Raw genomic sequence first — 16,630 nt, forward strand, 5'->3', positions numbered from 1 at the left:
AGATCAAGACCTAGGCTGAGATTGAGAGTCAGACCTTAACTGCCTGAGACACCCAGGCGCCCCTTAGAGATTCCTTTTCAATGATTGTCAACGACAGTGAAGTTTGAGAACCAGTGGGGACTTCCAGTTCACTAACACAATCCATAGTACTTACTGGAAACTCTGAACTTGCTTTTTATCTGCACAATTAATGTTTAATGAGCAACTTTTTATTGTGCTCTATTGTACCTTGTTCTAGGCAAGAGGATATCGTATTGAGTACAACACACATGGTCCCCGACGTCACCAAAGCACTTACGTCCTAATGCATACCAGTATTTCATGAGACTATCCTGAAAGTTTTGGCTGCCCACCCGACAAATATCACATGGAAAGCTTATTAAACATCATGTGTATCCAGCAGATCTGGGGGGATTTTATCATTGACAAACTTCCCAAATGACTACAATCATACTTTGAGAAACTCTATTCTGGAGAGTTGGGGTATAGAATACATCATTTGTTGTTTTTTTTTTTGTTGTTGTTTTTTTTTTAATTTTTTTTTTTTAATTTTTTATTTATTTATGATAGTCACACAGAGAGAGAGAGAGAGGCAGAGACACAGGCAGAGGGAGAAGCAGGCTCCATGCACCGGGAGCCCGACGTGGGATTCGATCCCGGGTCTCCAGGATCGCGCCCTGGGCCGAAGGCAGGCACCGAACCGCTGCGCCACCCAGGGATCCCCCATCATTTGTTGTATATGCTTAGGCTTAAATTAATATATTGTACAATGTTTGTGGTTTGAATTAACAAAGATATTATATATCAATATATTAATAACAATCACAGTTATATACAACATACAACATAGTTATATGTTAATATATAATACATTAATAATACAATCACTACTATAATTCTATATCACTATGCTGATATATTACAAAATTTATAGAATTATAAATTATATTTATAATCATAAATTATGTATAATATATAAATTAGAAAGTATAGGGATCCCTGGGTGGTGCAGCGGTTTAGCGCCTGCCTTTGGCCCAGGGTGCGATCCTAGAGACCCGGGATCGAATCCCACGTCGGGCTCCCGGTGCATGGAGCCTCCTTCTCCTTCTGCTTGTGTCTCTGCCTCTCTCTCTCTCTCTCTCTCTCTCTGTGCCTATCATAAACAAATAAAATTTAAAAAAAAAGAAAGTATATTTATTTCATATATTACATATTAATTACATATACTAATATACTACACATAATATATAATTATAAATGCATATATTTATTACCTTATATATTTAGCAAGTACTATTGAACACCTGCTATATGTGCCTGGTTCCACAATGAGCAGAGAGGAAATAAAGATTGAAGGGACCTCTCTCTACCCTCATAGCTTATAGGGCGGGAGGCTTGTCTGCAATGAATTTCCTCAAATGCTGTAATTATTACAGACAGAAGTGATTTGAGAACACAGAGGAAAAATGATGAGCTGTGCCTGGGGAATCTGCAAAGCATTCACACAGAAAGTGACGTGAACACGGGCGTGCAGAAGAATCCTACCAGGCAAAGAAATCTAGGATTACACTAAGTGCTAGGCATTGTGCAAAGTGTCCTCTAAATATGATCTCGTTAATTTGCACAACTTCTTAGCTAAATGCTCTTCTCATCACTATTTTATAGAAAAGGAAACTGCAGCCAGAGAGGACACATGACTCATTCCAGGTCACACAGATGCAGTGGCTGAGCTGTCACCCTGATGCTTCAGGACTTTAGAGCCTGCAGGCTTTGCCACTCTACTCTGCCCCTTCACAGATGGGGGCAGTCCACGGACAAGAGCCCCAAAGCACGGGAGACCCTGCGGTGTTCAGGGATCTTAGGCTCACAGTCCAGAGCAGAACAAATGCAGAAGGAGGAGAGATAAAAGCAGACACATGAGTGGGACCTTCATTCCATAAGACACACATTAAAAATTAGTTTCATTACTTTACACTCTGACCTGGTACACTTATATTTTCAGGAGTCCATACGAGAGCCCATTCATGTAGGCAAAAATAATTATTACAGGGATCCTCATTAGCCAGAGATTCTACATTGTGAATTCAGCGGCAAAATGTATTTACAATCTCCAGATCAATACTTGGAGTTTTTTCATGGTCCTTTACACACATGTGCAGAACCATGAAAATGTTGAGTCCCCCTCTCCCCAACCATGCCCAGTTCCCAGCTAAAATAAAAAAGATTTTTAGCTCTCAGAAGATAAACGAAGTTTTATCTTTCTTAGTTAATGTGTTTTTCTCATTCCTTTTAGGGCCACATTTTTCACATTTTTATGCTTTTTGTTGGTGATTCTGCTATTTAAAATGGCCTCCAAGTATGGTGCTGAAGTGCTGTGTGGTGTTCCTCAAAGAAGGCAATGATGGATTTTATGGAGAACATACAAGTGTTAGATAAGCTTCCTTTAGGCATGAGTTATAGTACTGTTGGCTATGAGTTCAAGGCAATTAAATTTTATGTATACATTTTCACATATTTCATAAATATATAATTAATACTAATATCTGTATCATCATAATATGTGATGAGATATAACATGTTATAAAACTATGTTTCTTTACATATTTATAAGCTTTATATATAAATATATATAAATTTTTATGTGTAGATAAAATTCATTAACACTGAGCTCATGGTGGGTAAATCTTCAGAAGTTTCCTCAGCTCTAGAAGGATAAGTCTTAAAAGGCAAGGTGGGTCATTAAAATAAATGGCCTCGGATTCTCTCCATTGTTTTTTGCAACTTCCTGTAAACTTATCATTATTTAAAAATAAAGGTTTTTTAAAGCAACCTTGAAAATCCCTTCCAAACCTGAAATTCTATACTTTCCTGAACTTACTTAATGTTGGTCCTTAGCACGACATCATAGACTTGTGGATATTAAACCACAGAAGACAAGCATAGTGACAGCATCACACCACTTCCCTGCCATGCCCAGGGAGATCAAGTTTTCAGACAGTGAGATCTCAAGGAGTCTGGAACTATTTAAAGACGATGTATCAACATCGATACTACATAAATACTGTGAGGACACTTCCAGGGGAGGCCACGTTGGTAAAGGAGCAGTTGACCATTTCTGTATTATAGAAGGTTTCAGCAGTGTTACCAGGGTGGTAACACTTGCTTTAAAAAAACTTCAGCTTTCCTTGTTGGATTAACAGAGTAACCACCCAAAGCTATTTTAAAATGATATATTTAGAAGACAATTCAAGCGCACTAAATGCTAAAAAGCAAAATAAAATACCTGACTTTTCTCCACTGAAACACTGTATAATGAGATATATATTTAGACATTTAAACTCATCTAAAATACAATATGCACAATATGGACAAGTTTGGGATTTCCTGACTTTAGGGCCTACATTTTTGGCAAACTCATTAAAATAGATTTTTGGACTTCTGATTATGCTGTTTATAACCATAGAAAGGTTGTCACAAAAAAACTCATGAACAAAATCTAGCCTCAGAATGAGAAAAGTCAAAACGTTTGAGGCTCTCCAGTAATTCCTTATCTTGATGACTCAGAAAACTAACTGGCTCGGTATTGAAGGCAATTTTTTAAATGTTCTTTTTAAAAATCACTGAGGTAGCTGCCAGTCTACTACATGAACAGCCATAATATAATGGAATTAGTTTCCGGAAATTACATATCTAGCAGGATATGAAGGTCATTCTTATAAGGTATTAAACCATCAAGCAAAATTCTAATACCCACAGTAGGAAGACTGCATTGAATGTTAATTTGATTTTCACTCATGTTTGTGTTCCTCCTGCTGAATCTGTGATCAAGTATTCATAGACTCAAAGGATTGGAAGAAGTTTCATCTATGACAATGATATCACTGATGTCAATAATGTTGCACTGAAATTTCAAATTGTGTAAAATAAGACAAGAAATGTCACCAAGGAAGAGCCAGTAAACAAGATAAACAAGTCCCACACAGGGTGAAATATTCCCAATGATTTTTCTTTTCTTATTCACTATGGTTTTTTGTATATTCATCAATATGATTTAATCAAAAGCATTTTGCTTTTCTGTTTGAATCACATTGGCCCTTAAGGTCAAATGCATTTTTTTTTCAAACATGCATCATCTAGACAACTGACTCTTACAGATCCAACTTATGCCTTTCCCTGGAAATTATTTGTAAGATAAATCTAAGTACAATGCTACCATGCTTAGAGATACTGAGCATATTCTCAGACCTCCAGATTTCTGTAAGAACTGCTTCATTTTAAGTGGAAGCAGAAAGCACAAACCTGCTATATTTTAGATAGAGAAACTTTCTTCGAGCAGGGCAGGCTAACAAATCTGAATTTCTTCTAAACAGCACTTAGGCCTTGTCTATAGATAACGGTACTGAAAGTTTGCATGATAAATTGAAGTCTGCAACTCTGAAATAATTGATAAGCTAGACTTCATTAAAATTAAAAACTTCTGTTCCCGAAAAGACAATATCAAGAGAATGAGTAGCCACACACTGTGACAAAACAGTCACAAAAGGCATAGTTGATAAAGGACTGTTACCCAAAATGTACAAAGAACTCTTAAAATTCAACAATAAGGAAACAGCCCAATTTAAACATGAACCAAAGACCTTAACAGACTCCTCACCAGAGAAGATATGCCAATTCTATTAATAGATGCCCTACATTGTATATCATGAGAAAAATGCAAAGTAAAGAGAATACCTCATGCCTATTAGAATGGCCAAAATCCAGAACACTGACAACACCAAATGCTGTCAGGGATGTGAAACAACAGGAACTCTCATTCATTGCTGGAGGGAATGCAAGGTGGTACAGACACTTCGGAAGACGGTTTGATAGTTTCTCATAAAACTAAACACACTCTTACCATATGATCCCGCAATCATGCTCCTTCATATTTACCCAAAGGAGCTGAAAACGTGTCCACATGAAAACCTGCACATGTTTTTGTAAGTGGGTAATATATGGAAATGTTGAATCACTATGTTGTACACTTGAAATTATTTTACACTGTATGTTAACAAATTGGAATTTTTAATCAGTACTTTTTTTTAATGATTTTATTTATTCATGAGAGACACACACAGAGAGAGAGAGAGAGAGAGAGAGAGAGGCAGAGACCCAGGCAGAGGGAGAAGCAGGCTCCATGCAGGGAGCCTGACGTGGGACTGGATCCCGGGTCTCCAGGATCGTGCCTTGGGTTTAAGGTGGTGCTAAACCACTGAGTCACCCGGACTGCCCAAATTGGAATTTAAAACTTTTAAAAGTGAAAATAAAAATAAACTGATAAATCATTCGTTCACCTCTTATTGAGTTTGTCCAACTGTATTGCATCACAGTATGAAAAATGCCAAGCTCCAGTTCTATCACTGACATGGAATGACCTAGAGAAAGCCCACAGGTAGGGTAACCCTTTGCAGAAACCTCAGTGGCTTCACAATTAGAGTATTGTCCCTCTTCATCCACTGTAATATGAAAATGTATTAATTTTTTTAAAGAGATAATTACACTATGGTATAGATAATATACATGCTGTTGAAAAGTTGTGTGTGTGTTTTTTTTTTTAGAAATCAAAAATTTTTTAAATTTTTCTTAGGTAAGGTGTTTACTACGTAAGGAACATTAATACAAATCACTTAAAATCAGTCACTTTTTCCCCTAATCAAGATTTCATTTTCTGATTAATAAAATCTACTCATTGTAGAAAAATCAGAAAATGCAAGACAATTTATAGAAACTAATTAAAATAAACAGCATCTTGTAAGGCAGCTAGATTCACCAAGAGCTGTGCTGAACAGCATCGTATTACAAAAAACATTCTGGTAGTATTTCCATGCAGTCTTTTATTCTACGCACATAAACATGTATATTCATTATGAATATAAAGCTCTTTAGTGCGTGTAACTTAGAACTCTAACATTCAATGTTTAATTTTGCTATACTATGTGACAACTTGTTATCTAAAAAATATTTATAGGGCAGCCTGGGTGGCTCAGTGGTTTAGCACTGCCTTCAGCCCAGGGCTTGATCCTAGAGTCCCGGGATTGAGTCCCACATCGGGCCCCTTGCATGGAGCTTGCTTCTCCCTCTGCCTGTGTCTCTGCCTCTCTCTCTCTCTCTCTCTCTGTCTTTCATGAATAAATAAATAAAATCTTAAAAAAATAAAAACAAAAATAAAAAAATATTTATAAAAGGTATAGGATGATAACTTATTTAGCCAAAACTTTATTACGGGAATTTGGGTTACTGACAAATTTTGATTAACATATAAAAGTGTGATGAGTATCATCAAACAAATGTATATTACAAATTATGTCACATTTAGACCAAATATTTCACAAAGTAGACCTGTATATCCAAGAAACACATAGATGACAACTTTAGTAAGGTAAATCTTGTTGGTACTTTTTTAAACAAAGAGCTAATACCAAAAATCAAGTAGTGACTCTCAACCGAGTGACTTAGCTAAAAGATTTACTACTTCTCTTCACTAGTGTGTACTAATTAAATGAAATTAAATGGACCTGCCTGAATATGACACAAAGGACCTAAGACATTTCATAGAGAGGATAATATGTGACACACATTTATCACTTTTCTGTGCTTTTCTAATATTAGATTCAGAAAGAATTTAGAAGCCAGAATAGCGTGGTCTAGGTTGAACCAACCAAGGAAAGATTTGGGAAGATAAAGTTTGAAGAATTTGTCATATACTGTGTCTTGGTATAAGTCAGAAGACACGGACTTTGGAGTCCATCTCAGCTGGTTAGACTCCTGGATATATTACTTCTAGAGCTTTCATCCTGGGTAGTTCACATATACTCTGAAATTTTCACTAATGAAAAACGGAGGTAAGATGTCTGTGAAATAGTTATTATGAATTAAATATGACAAACTCCTAATCAGGATACTTAGTACATACATACTAGATGCTCAATCAGTGTCAGTTAGCTCTTTTCTCCTATAAGGATCCAAAACAAAACAATGACTCACACTCCAAGTAATCACAACCAAAGTCCCAAACTATAATCAAATGGATACAAATGTCAGAGCTCAGATCAAGATTAAGGTTTAGAATGTAAACAGTCAAGAATCAGAAGGAGGCAAAAGCTTGCAAGGTGTGGGAGGGGAGCAGATAAAAAATCTAAGATAAAGGATCCCTGGGTGACTCAGCAGTTTAGCACCTGCCTTTGGCCCAGGGCATGATCCTGGAGACCTGGGATCCAGTCCCATGTTGGGCTCCCTGCATGGAGCCTGCTTCTCCCTCTGCCTGTGTCTCTGCCTCTCTCTCTCTCTGTGTCTCTCGTGAATCAATAAATAAAATGTTTTAAAAAAAAAAGTAAGATAAAACAAACACAATTCTGGAGAAGATAAATGTGCAGGAAAGGGTAGGACCAAGCAGGCAGAGTTGAACAAAGAAAGGTTCCTGTGCAACTGAGACAACTCTAGGCATAGAGTGTTTTATTTTATTATTTATTTAATTTAATTTAATTTAATTTAATTTAATTTATTATTTTTTATTATTTTATTTATTTATTTATTATTTTATTTATTTATTTATTATTTTTTATTTTATTTTATTTTATTTTATTTTAATTTTTTTGAGGGCAGCTGTTATTCCAAAACAGGGCTAATATAGATCTTCAGGGTAAGTTAAAGCACCTGATGGGGCTGGGAGTGGTGGACTAAGCCTTGAGCATTTTGAACATCTTATTCATTAGTGTCTCCCAAACTGCAAATGAACGACAGCTGTGTATGTTAGGATCCAGTCAGGTGCAAATAACTGAAAATCTGATGAAGACGATTTAAACAAACATATGTTTGTTTACTTAACAAGAAGTCCAGAAGTAGATGAGGTTGGCTTGGAAACTCACTGTTATCATGGTCCTAGGAGCTTTCCATCCTTTCAGAAACTATCCTCTTTATACCAGAAATGTCTGCCCACATGGTAACAAAAGGGGTCATCGTTCATTGCTTCAAATCTCATGTGACAATGTCAGAGATGGGAACCAAGAAGGGAGGTAGAAAAAAAGTTTTTCTCTTTGTGCTCCTCTTTCATCTGAGGACACTCTAAGAGGCCCCTAAGGACCTCCAGTTATGCTGTGGTGGACTGAGTTGGGCTTCTACAGCTACTCCTAGAGTCATCACTAGCAAAGAAGACGTGGCTGCTGTTCTTCTCTCCAGTGAATCACGATTTCTTTCCCAGAGCTGCATACTTTAAATAGAAAACAAAATTGGAATTCTCTTAACATGGAAGAACCTGATTCTGCCTTTTGGAGAGACCACATGTGTGCCACAGGTTACTAGACAATACAAAGGGCACTGGAGTTAGGTCAAAGGGATTAGGCATTGGCCCCGCCTCTTTCTAAATCCCCTGCCTAAGAATTTGGATTATCTCTCAGACAATGTTCATTCCTCTGTCCACTGGAAATACTGCTATACTCACAAGGGGTTGTCATTAAATTATAAGGATTAAGTGAGATAACGTGTGAAAATGCTTTGCAACTGGCACATGAAAGGGTCCAGATAGGACTTCAGTTGAACGACAGCAGGGCATTTTCTTTCAGGTTATGTACTCTATAAGACAAGTGAAGTTTTATTCAAGAGGAAAGGAACTACAAGGTGCCATTATTATTATTATTATTATTACACCTTTTGGAGAGTTGCAAGTGGTAATAGATACTAAATAAAAAATTGGGTGACTTGGAGCTTTTAAAAACATACTGAACCGGGGATCCCTGGGTGGCTCAGCGGTTTAGCACCTGCCTTTGGTGCAGAGCATGATCTTGGAGTCCTGGGATCGAGTCCCACGTTGGGCTCCCTGCATGGAGCCTGCTTCTCCCTCTGCCTGTGTCTCTGCCTCTCTCTCTCTCTCTCTCTCTCTCTGTGTGTGTGTGTGTGTGTGTGTGTGTGTGTGTCTCATGAATAAATAAATAAAATCTTAAAAAAATAAAATAAATAAAAACATACTGAACTTACCCCTGAAGGTATAACACAGAAAATTGTTTACAGTGTATCTGATACAATGGAAGCCACTTAATTCTGTGAAAGACAAGTCTTGATTAAACCCTAGAAGGAAAACAACTTGTTGAAATCTCAGCAGGAGCAATTTTCAAATTACTAGAACTGAAAAAAAAAAAATTACTAGAACTGAGTAGTATATGCTTGAGTTACCCCCTAGAACAAAAGTCCATGCATGAATAAACAGGTAAATGCAAGGGGACAAACCAGATGTTTTTGTAACCTGTTTTCTCACAATAATCAGCTAACAGCAGCGAGCTGGTGACTGCTATCTCTTTTTCCTGATAAATCAACCCGGCATCTTGACAGTGATGAGAGGAAACGTTCAACAGCCAGAGAGTGATGTAACCATCTGATGAGACTCAGAGTTTGCAAAATCATCTGTCCTTATGCCAAGACTTTATTGATTTCCATGTCACACTATCATGGTAGCCTGGAAATTGCTTTGTGAATTATTTATACGTTGAATCAGGAATCAGAAGCACCCGAGTCAGGATGGCTGGGTAATTACTAAGGGTCATCAGACTGCTGGGGCCTCCCTTTCTGTATATGCAGAAAGAGAAGCATGACCGAGGTGCCACGGTGAGTCCAATACTCTGTGTCTTTCCATGGGGCTATATGCAGATGAGGAAAAGGCGCAGAGGGATGGACCAGACTATCTTTTGCCCTGTCAGCTTTGTGCCACCAGCTTCCCCATTTCTTCTACCCCCCTATATTTGTGTATGGTCTCCTAGCTCAACGTCACAGTGTGTGCATAGCTTGACATCATCCCCTTTCTCATCTGACAGTTACTGCTTCACATTTTTTGCATACACTTTTATAGTAGCCACTCCAGAAGACGCTACGATAAAGGAAACCAAGAGGTAATTGTTGCTGTAATTGTTGTCAATTGTTGCCCAATTGACTATCATTTATGTCATATTCAAGCTAAAAATGGGATAAGAGGTAGAGAAAACAAATGACTATGTCCAAAAGGTGTGTAGGAGAACAAGAATGAAATAGAGAACGTGGTAGAAGCAAAAGCAAGAATTAGTTGAGTTAACCTAGGAAATATTTATGAGTACCTAGTACATGCAGGCGTTGGGCCATTAGAAACTATTTGCATGGGATGAATTTCAGAATGTGGTGGCCTACTAGGGTGTCTGACATATGCCTAGATTTTTATTTTGAAAAGAGGTGAATAAAAGGAGAGATATACATTTGGGAAGGCAAAGTACATAGAAATTCAATCAGGAGTTTAGAGAGCCTCTGCTGGGGGGAGAGAGTGCCTGAGTTAAGTCTTAAAGGATGAATAAGATAGTAAACCAGGTGCTTCATGCAGAGGGATTGACAGGAGGAAGGCATGGAGTAAAGGAAACAGGTTATGCAGGAAGAAGGGTCATAAGGCAAGACATTCACCTGCTCAGAATCACAGTATGATCCTAATCATAATAAAATGTGCATTTTATAATACATACTTTATATTCATTACTTCACCTTTTCTTGTATCAGATGATGAAAGATGGATTAATTCAGCGAGGAAAGGCCAGGCCCAGCACAGTATTCCGTCTCCATCTCCACCGCCCTCCACCGCCCACTATTTTTGCTTCTCAATGGAATACTAAACCACTCACAAGGAAAGGAAACTTGATATGCCATACAATCCAGTAACTTCCACATTTTGAACATGACCAGTAAAAAAACATTTTCAATATAGCACCACCCTCAAAAATATATCTAAACAAAAGTATCTCAAAATAATACTCAGTACACGTGATGTGCTCTGATATTTCCTATTGGAATCTGTTTCAATCCATTTAAATAAAAAAAATACTGGTCCCTCACCATAAAGGTAAAGCTGTCCGTTTTTCCCCATTGAGGATGACGTTAATTGTGGGCTTTTCATATATAGTCTTATTGAGATATGTTCCTTCTAAATCCACTTTGTGGAGGGTTTTTATCATGAATGATGTTGTACTTTGTCAAATGCTTTTTCTGCCTCTAATGAAATGATCTTATGGTTCTTTCTTAAAAATATTACCTAAATTCAGTTTCATGACAATATATTATTAGTTTCAGAGGTAGAATTTAGAAATTCATCAGCTACATATAACACCCAATGCTCATTCCATTAAGTGCCCTCCTACATGCCCATGCCCAGTTACCCCATCCCCCACCTACCTCCCTTCCTGCAACCCTCAGTTTGTTTCCTATAGTCAATAATTTCTTATGGCTTCTCTCTCCCATATGATTCTCATTCTTCTTCTAATGATGTGATGGATCACACCGATTGATTTGCGAATATTAAACCACCCTTGCAACCCAGGAATAAATTCCACTTGATTGTAGTGAATGATTTTTTAAATGTATTGTTGGATTTGGTTTGCTAGTATTTTATTGGGAATTTTTCTTCAGTGATATTGGCCTGTAGTTCTCCTTTTTAGAGGTCTTTATCTGGTTTTGGTATGAGGGTAAGGCTGGCCTCACAGAATGAATTTGGGAGTTTTCTTTCCTTTTATATTTTACAAAATAGGTATTAACTCTTCTTTAAACATTTGGTAGAATTCCTCTGTGAAACCCTCTGGTCCTGGATTTTTTATAGTTTTGAGAGGGTTTTTCTATTACTGATTCAATTTCTTTGCTGGTTATCAGTCTGTCCAAGGTTTCTATTTCTTCCTGTTTCCATTCTGGTAGTTTTTGTGTTTCTAGGAATTTATCCATTTCTTCCACATTTTCAATTTGTCAGCATATAATTTTTCACAATATTCTATTTCTGTGGTGTTGGTTGTTATTTCTCCTTTTTCATTTGTGATGTTATTTATTTATTTATTTTTGCATTAGCATTTTATTTTTTTTATAAATTTATTTTTTATTGGTGTTCAATTTGCCAACATATAGCATAACACCCAGTGCTCATCCCATCAGTTGCCCCCCTCAGTGCCCGTCACCCCCCCCCCCCCCGCCCACCTCCCCTTCCACCACTCCTAGTTCATTTCCCAGAGTTAGAAGTCTCTCATGTTCCGTCTCCCTTTCTGATATCTCCCACTCATTTTTTCTCCTTTCCCCTTTATTCCCTTTCACTATTTTTTATATTCCCCAAATGAATGATTTTATTTATGTGGATCCTTTCTTTTTTCCTTTTGGTAAGTCAGATTAGAGTTTTATCAATTTTATTAATTTTTTTGAAAGAAATAACTCCTTGTTTCATTGACCTGTTCTATTTTTTAATTTTTCATTTATTTCTGCTCTAATAATTGTTATTTCCTTTCTTCTACTGGATTCAGGATTTGTTGTTCTTTTTTGGCTCCTTTAAGTGAAAGGCAAAGTTGTTTGAGATTTTTTCCTATTTCTTGGTGTAGGGCTGTGTTACTATATACTTCATTCTTAGGACTTCTTTTGCTGCATCCTCAAGGTTTTGGATTGTGGTATTTTCATTTTCACTTGTTTCTATGTTTGTTTGTATTCTTCCTTGACTTCCTGGTTGGCCCATTTATTTTTTGGGAGCATTTTGTTCACTTGTATATATTTGTGGTCTTTCCAAATATTTTCTTGTGGTTGACCTCTGGTTTCATAATTTTCAGATCAGAAAACATGTACGGTATGATTTCAATCATTGGTACTTGTTTACAGGCCTGATTTGTGATCTATTCTGAAGAATGTTCCATGAGCACTTGAAAAGAATGTGTAGACAGGGATGTCCACCCTCACCAGTGTTATTTAACATAGCACAGGAAGTCCTAGCCACAGCAATTAGACAACAACAATAAAGACCTCCAAATTGTGAAGGAAGAAGTAAAACTTTCACTATTTGCAGATGGCATGATACTCTATATAGAAAATACTAAAGACTCCACCAAAAAACTGTTAGAAATGATAAATAAATTCAATACAGTTGCAGGATGTCAAATCAACATTCAGAAATCTGTTGCATTTCTATACACCAATAATGAAGCAGCAGAAAAAGAAATTACGGAATCAATCCCATTTACAATTACACCATAAACAGTAAGATAACTAGGTGTAAACCTAACCAAAGAAGTGAAAGGCCTGTACTCTGAAAACTATGAAACAGTGATAAAGAAATTCAAGATGACACACACACAAAAGGAAAGACACTCCATGTTCATGGATTAGAAGAATAAATATTGTTAAAATGTCTATACTACCCAAAGCAATATACACATTCAATGTAATCCCTATCAAAATATCAGCAGCATTTTTCAGAGAACTAGAACAAACAATTCTAAAATTTATGTGGAATGACAAAAGACTCCGAATGGCCAGAGCAACCATGAAAAAGAATATCAAACCTGGAGGAATCAGAACTCCACACTTCAAGATATATTACAAAGCTGTAGTGATCAAAACAGTATGGCCCTGGCACAATACTAGACAAATTGACCAACAGAACAGAATAGAAAACCCAGGAATGAACCCACAACTATACAGTCAATTAGTCTTTGATAAACAGGAAAGAACACCCAAAGGGAAAAAGGATGGTCTCTTCAACAAGTGGTGTCAGAAAAACTGGACCAGAACATACAAAAGAATGAAACTGGACCACTTTCTTACACCAAACACAGAAATAAATTCAAAAAGGATTGAAGACCTAAAAGTGAGACCTGAAACCATAAAAATCCTGGAAAACACAGGCAGTAACCTTTTTGACATTGCCCATAACAACTTCTTTCTAGAAGGGTCTTCTGAAGCAAAGGAAATAAAAGCAAAAATAAGCTATTGGGACTCCATCAAAATAAAAGTCTTCTCCACAGGGAAGGAAATGATCAACAAAACAAGAAGGCAATCAGTAGAATGGGATAAGTTATTTGGAAACAACATATCCAATAAAGGGTTAGGATCCAAACAAAGGGACTTACCCAACTCAACACCCAAAGAAACAATCCAGTTTTAAAAATAGACAGAAGGTATGAATAGCCATTTTTCTAAAGAAGACATACAGATGGCCAAGACACATGAAAACATGTTCAACATCACTTAACAGGGAAATACAGATCAAAACTATGCTATCACCTCCCACCTATAAGAAAGGCTAAAATTAACAATACAAGAAACAACAGGAGTTGCTGATGATGTGGAGAAAGGGGAACTCTCTTGCCTTGTTTGTAGGGATGTGAACTGGCACAGTCACTGTACAACACAATATGGAAGTTTCTCAAAAGTTAAAAATAGAAATACCCTATGACCTAGCAACTACACTACTAAGTATTTACCCAAAGAATACAAAGATACTAATTCCAAGGGATACACACACCCTGATGTTTGTAGCAGCATTATCTTCAATAGCCAAATTATGGAAACAGCCTAGGTGTCCGTAAACTGAAGAGGTGATACACACACGCACACTGGACTATTATCCAGTCAGATGAGAGAATGAAATCTTGCCATTTGCAATGACTTGTTTGGAGTTGGGAGTATTACACTAAGCAAAATAGGTCAGAGAAAGACAAATACCATATGATTTCACTTGTATTATGGAGTTTAAGAAACAAAACAAGCAAAAGGAGGGGGAAAAAGTGAGGCAAACCAAGAAACAGACTCTTAACTATAGAAAATTTATGGTTATTACCAAAGGTGGGGGGTGGGGTAGGGGGATGGGTTAAGTAGGTGATGGAGATTGAGGGCAATTGTGATAAGCAGTGGGTGATGTGTGGAAGTGTTGGATCACTATGTGTACACCTGAAACTAATATTCCACTGTGCATTAACCAGCTGGAATTTAAATAAAAACTTCAAAGAAATGCTGCTCATGACCACTAGTTTAACTACCATTAGACATTTGAGAGGTGATGTTCTCAGCCAATTAGTTTAGAGAGAACAAAACTGAGCTCTTAAAGGAAGGCACTGGCTGACGATGACTTCCAGGCAGTAAGGTACCTGGCTGTTGGAGAGATCACCAGAACACGTCAAAGGTTACGAGGTCAGGTAGGGTCCTGTCCTGGCTTAGAACCAGCATTGACTGATGTCTCCCGCAGAACAGGTTTCGTTCCAGGTGCTTTACCAGTTCTGACTCATCTAAACCCAAGAACCTTGTGTGAAGGAAGTTCTTTCATTAATCCCTCTTCTCAAAGTGAGGAACTAAAGCACAGCAAGATTAAGTAGCGGGCATGTCCATGATTGCCCAGCGGGTGCTGAACTACTACTGCTCTCTGGGCCAAGAAAAACTTGTTCCGAGAACTTGGAACGTTGGTGAGTAATTCTTTTACATGTGGATTTAAATTAGTAGGCTCTTCCCATTTCTCCATTTCATTCTCCTCAGAACCTTTATTTTTTCCAAACTACGCTCTAAGCTGGCAGGGAGAATGTACTGAAATATCTCAAGAACTCTGTGCTGGTTTGCAGAATCCAAAGATGTTATCAGGCTTTTCAGATTTAAGAAATTGTATCAGAATAATTCTAGATTTGTTGGTGTTGCTCGGATCTATTGGGGCTTCAGAGTTAATAATGCTTCCTCATTTCTACAGAACCAAACAGTGTCTTAATTTGCAGGAAATTACAGCTGCTAGAATAATGGAAAGGGCCACTGGCTTCTACTAACCTATGAAGAACAGACAATTTTTTGTGAAGAGCAAATCTACCAAATTGACAGATAGCATATCAGGGAATTTTAGGGCACATCATATGGTGCATATTTATGCTGAAATCCTATTTAATTATCTCTAATTATTTACCCTAAACTGGCGATTTTCCAATGTTATATTTATACCCACAGTGGAAAAAAATAAGTTTATACCAAGGTCCAGTCATTTATTCTCAAACCTGTACTCTGAGTGAAAATGTCAGGGTTCAGAAAATTATTTTTAAAAGAAGTGATTTTACAATAGAAATCTCCTTAAAGTAGAACTCAGACGATTCAGAAATGCAATCCAGTATACAGTTTAATGAAGTCTGACAGAGAATCAATCTTGAGGAAAAAAAAAAGTCTCAATTTTCCTCCAAAGCAAGAGACAACCTTAAGAGATTCCAGAAAACACCAAGAAGCATTTTGGAGAGTATGACATGAATTAAGCACAATCCTGCTTGCTCTTTTAATTTTTTTTTCCCCCGAGTCACTTAGATAATCTAGGTAATGATTACTTTTATTTGTTTTTACTTTCCAAGCATGATAAACCTCCAGAAAACCAGAGTCCTTAAGTGCTGTCACTTGCATAAGTAGTAAGCGTCCCACCCCCCCAATCCCCTCAATCCAAAAAATGACTTCACTATCCTTTAGACAAAAGCCAGGGAATCCTTGTAAAAAACACTGTTCAAGGGGATCAGGAGAGGCATTTCATCTGGGTTCTGGTCTTAGCTCACTGTTAATGAAGCACATGCCCTTGACCACTTCACTTCCCCTGTTAGAGCCTCAGTTTCCCTTCCTGGATAAAGTCAGAGGATCAGGCCAGATAATCGGAGGCTCCTTCCAGTTGTGACTTTAGAGCTTTCTACTTATGCTGCACTCCTTTGACCACTGCTTCCGAAAGCAATGGCTTGCTCAGGTCACTGGATCAGAGGCCCAAGTGCTTGCTCTTTCCCAAGGGACATTCTGGTTCTCTGATTGGCAGATGGTAGCAGGTGAGTCATCCATCTTGGTTTCTCTGAGG

The 16,630-nt window shown here is 37.4% G+C and overlaps 1 pseudogene; it reads left to right on the forward strand.

Moving 5' to 3' along the window:
- LOC112933935 (proteinase-activated receptor 2-like) overlaps positions 1-3,197 on the forward strand; it is a 121,484-nt pseudogene extending 118,287 nt beyond the window's left edge.
- The last annotated feature ends 13,433 nt before the right edge of the window (positions 3,198-16,630 follow it).

Source organism: Vulpes vulpes, chromosome 6 (genome assembly GCF_048418805.1).
Source record: "Vulpes vulpes isolate BD-2025 chromosome 6, VulVul3, whole genome shotgun sequence".
Taxonomy (NCBI): Eukaryota; Metazoa; Chordata; class Mammalia; order Carnivora; family Canidae; genus Vulpes; species Vulpes vulpes.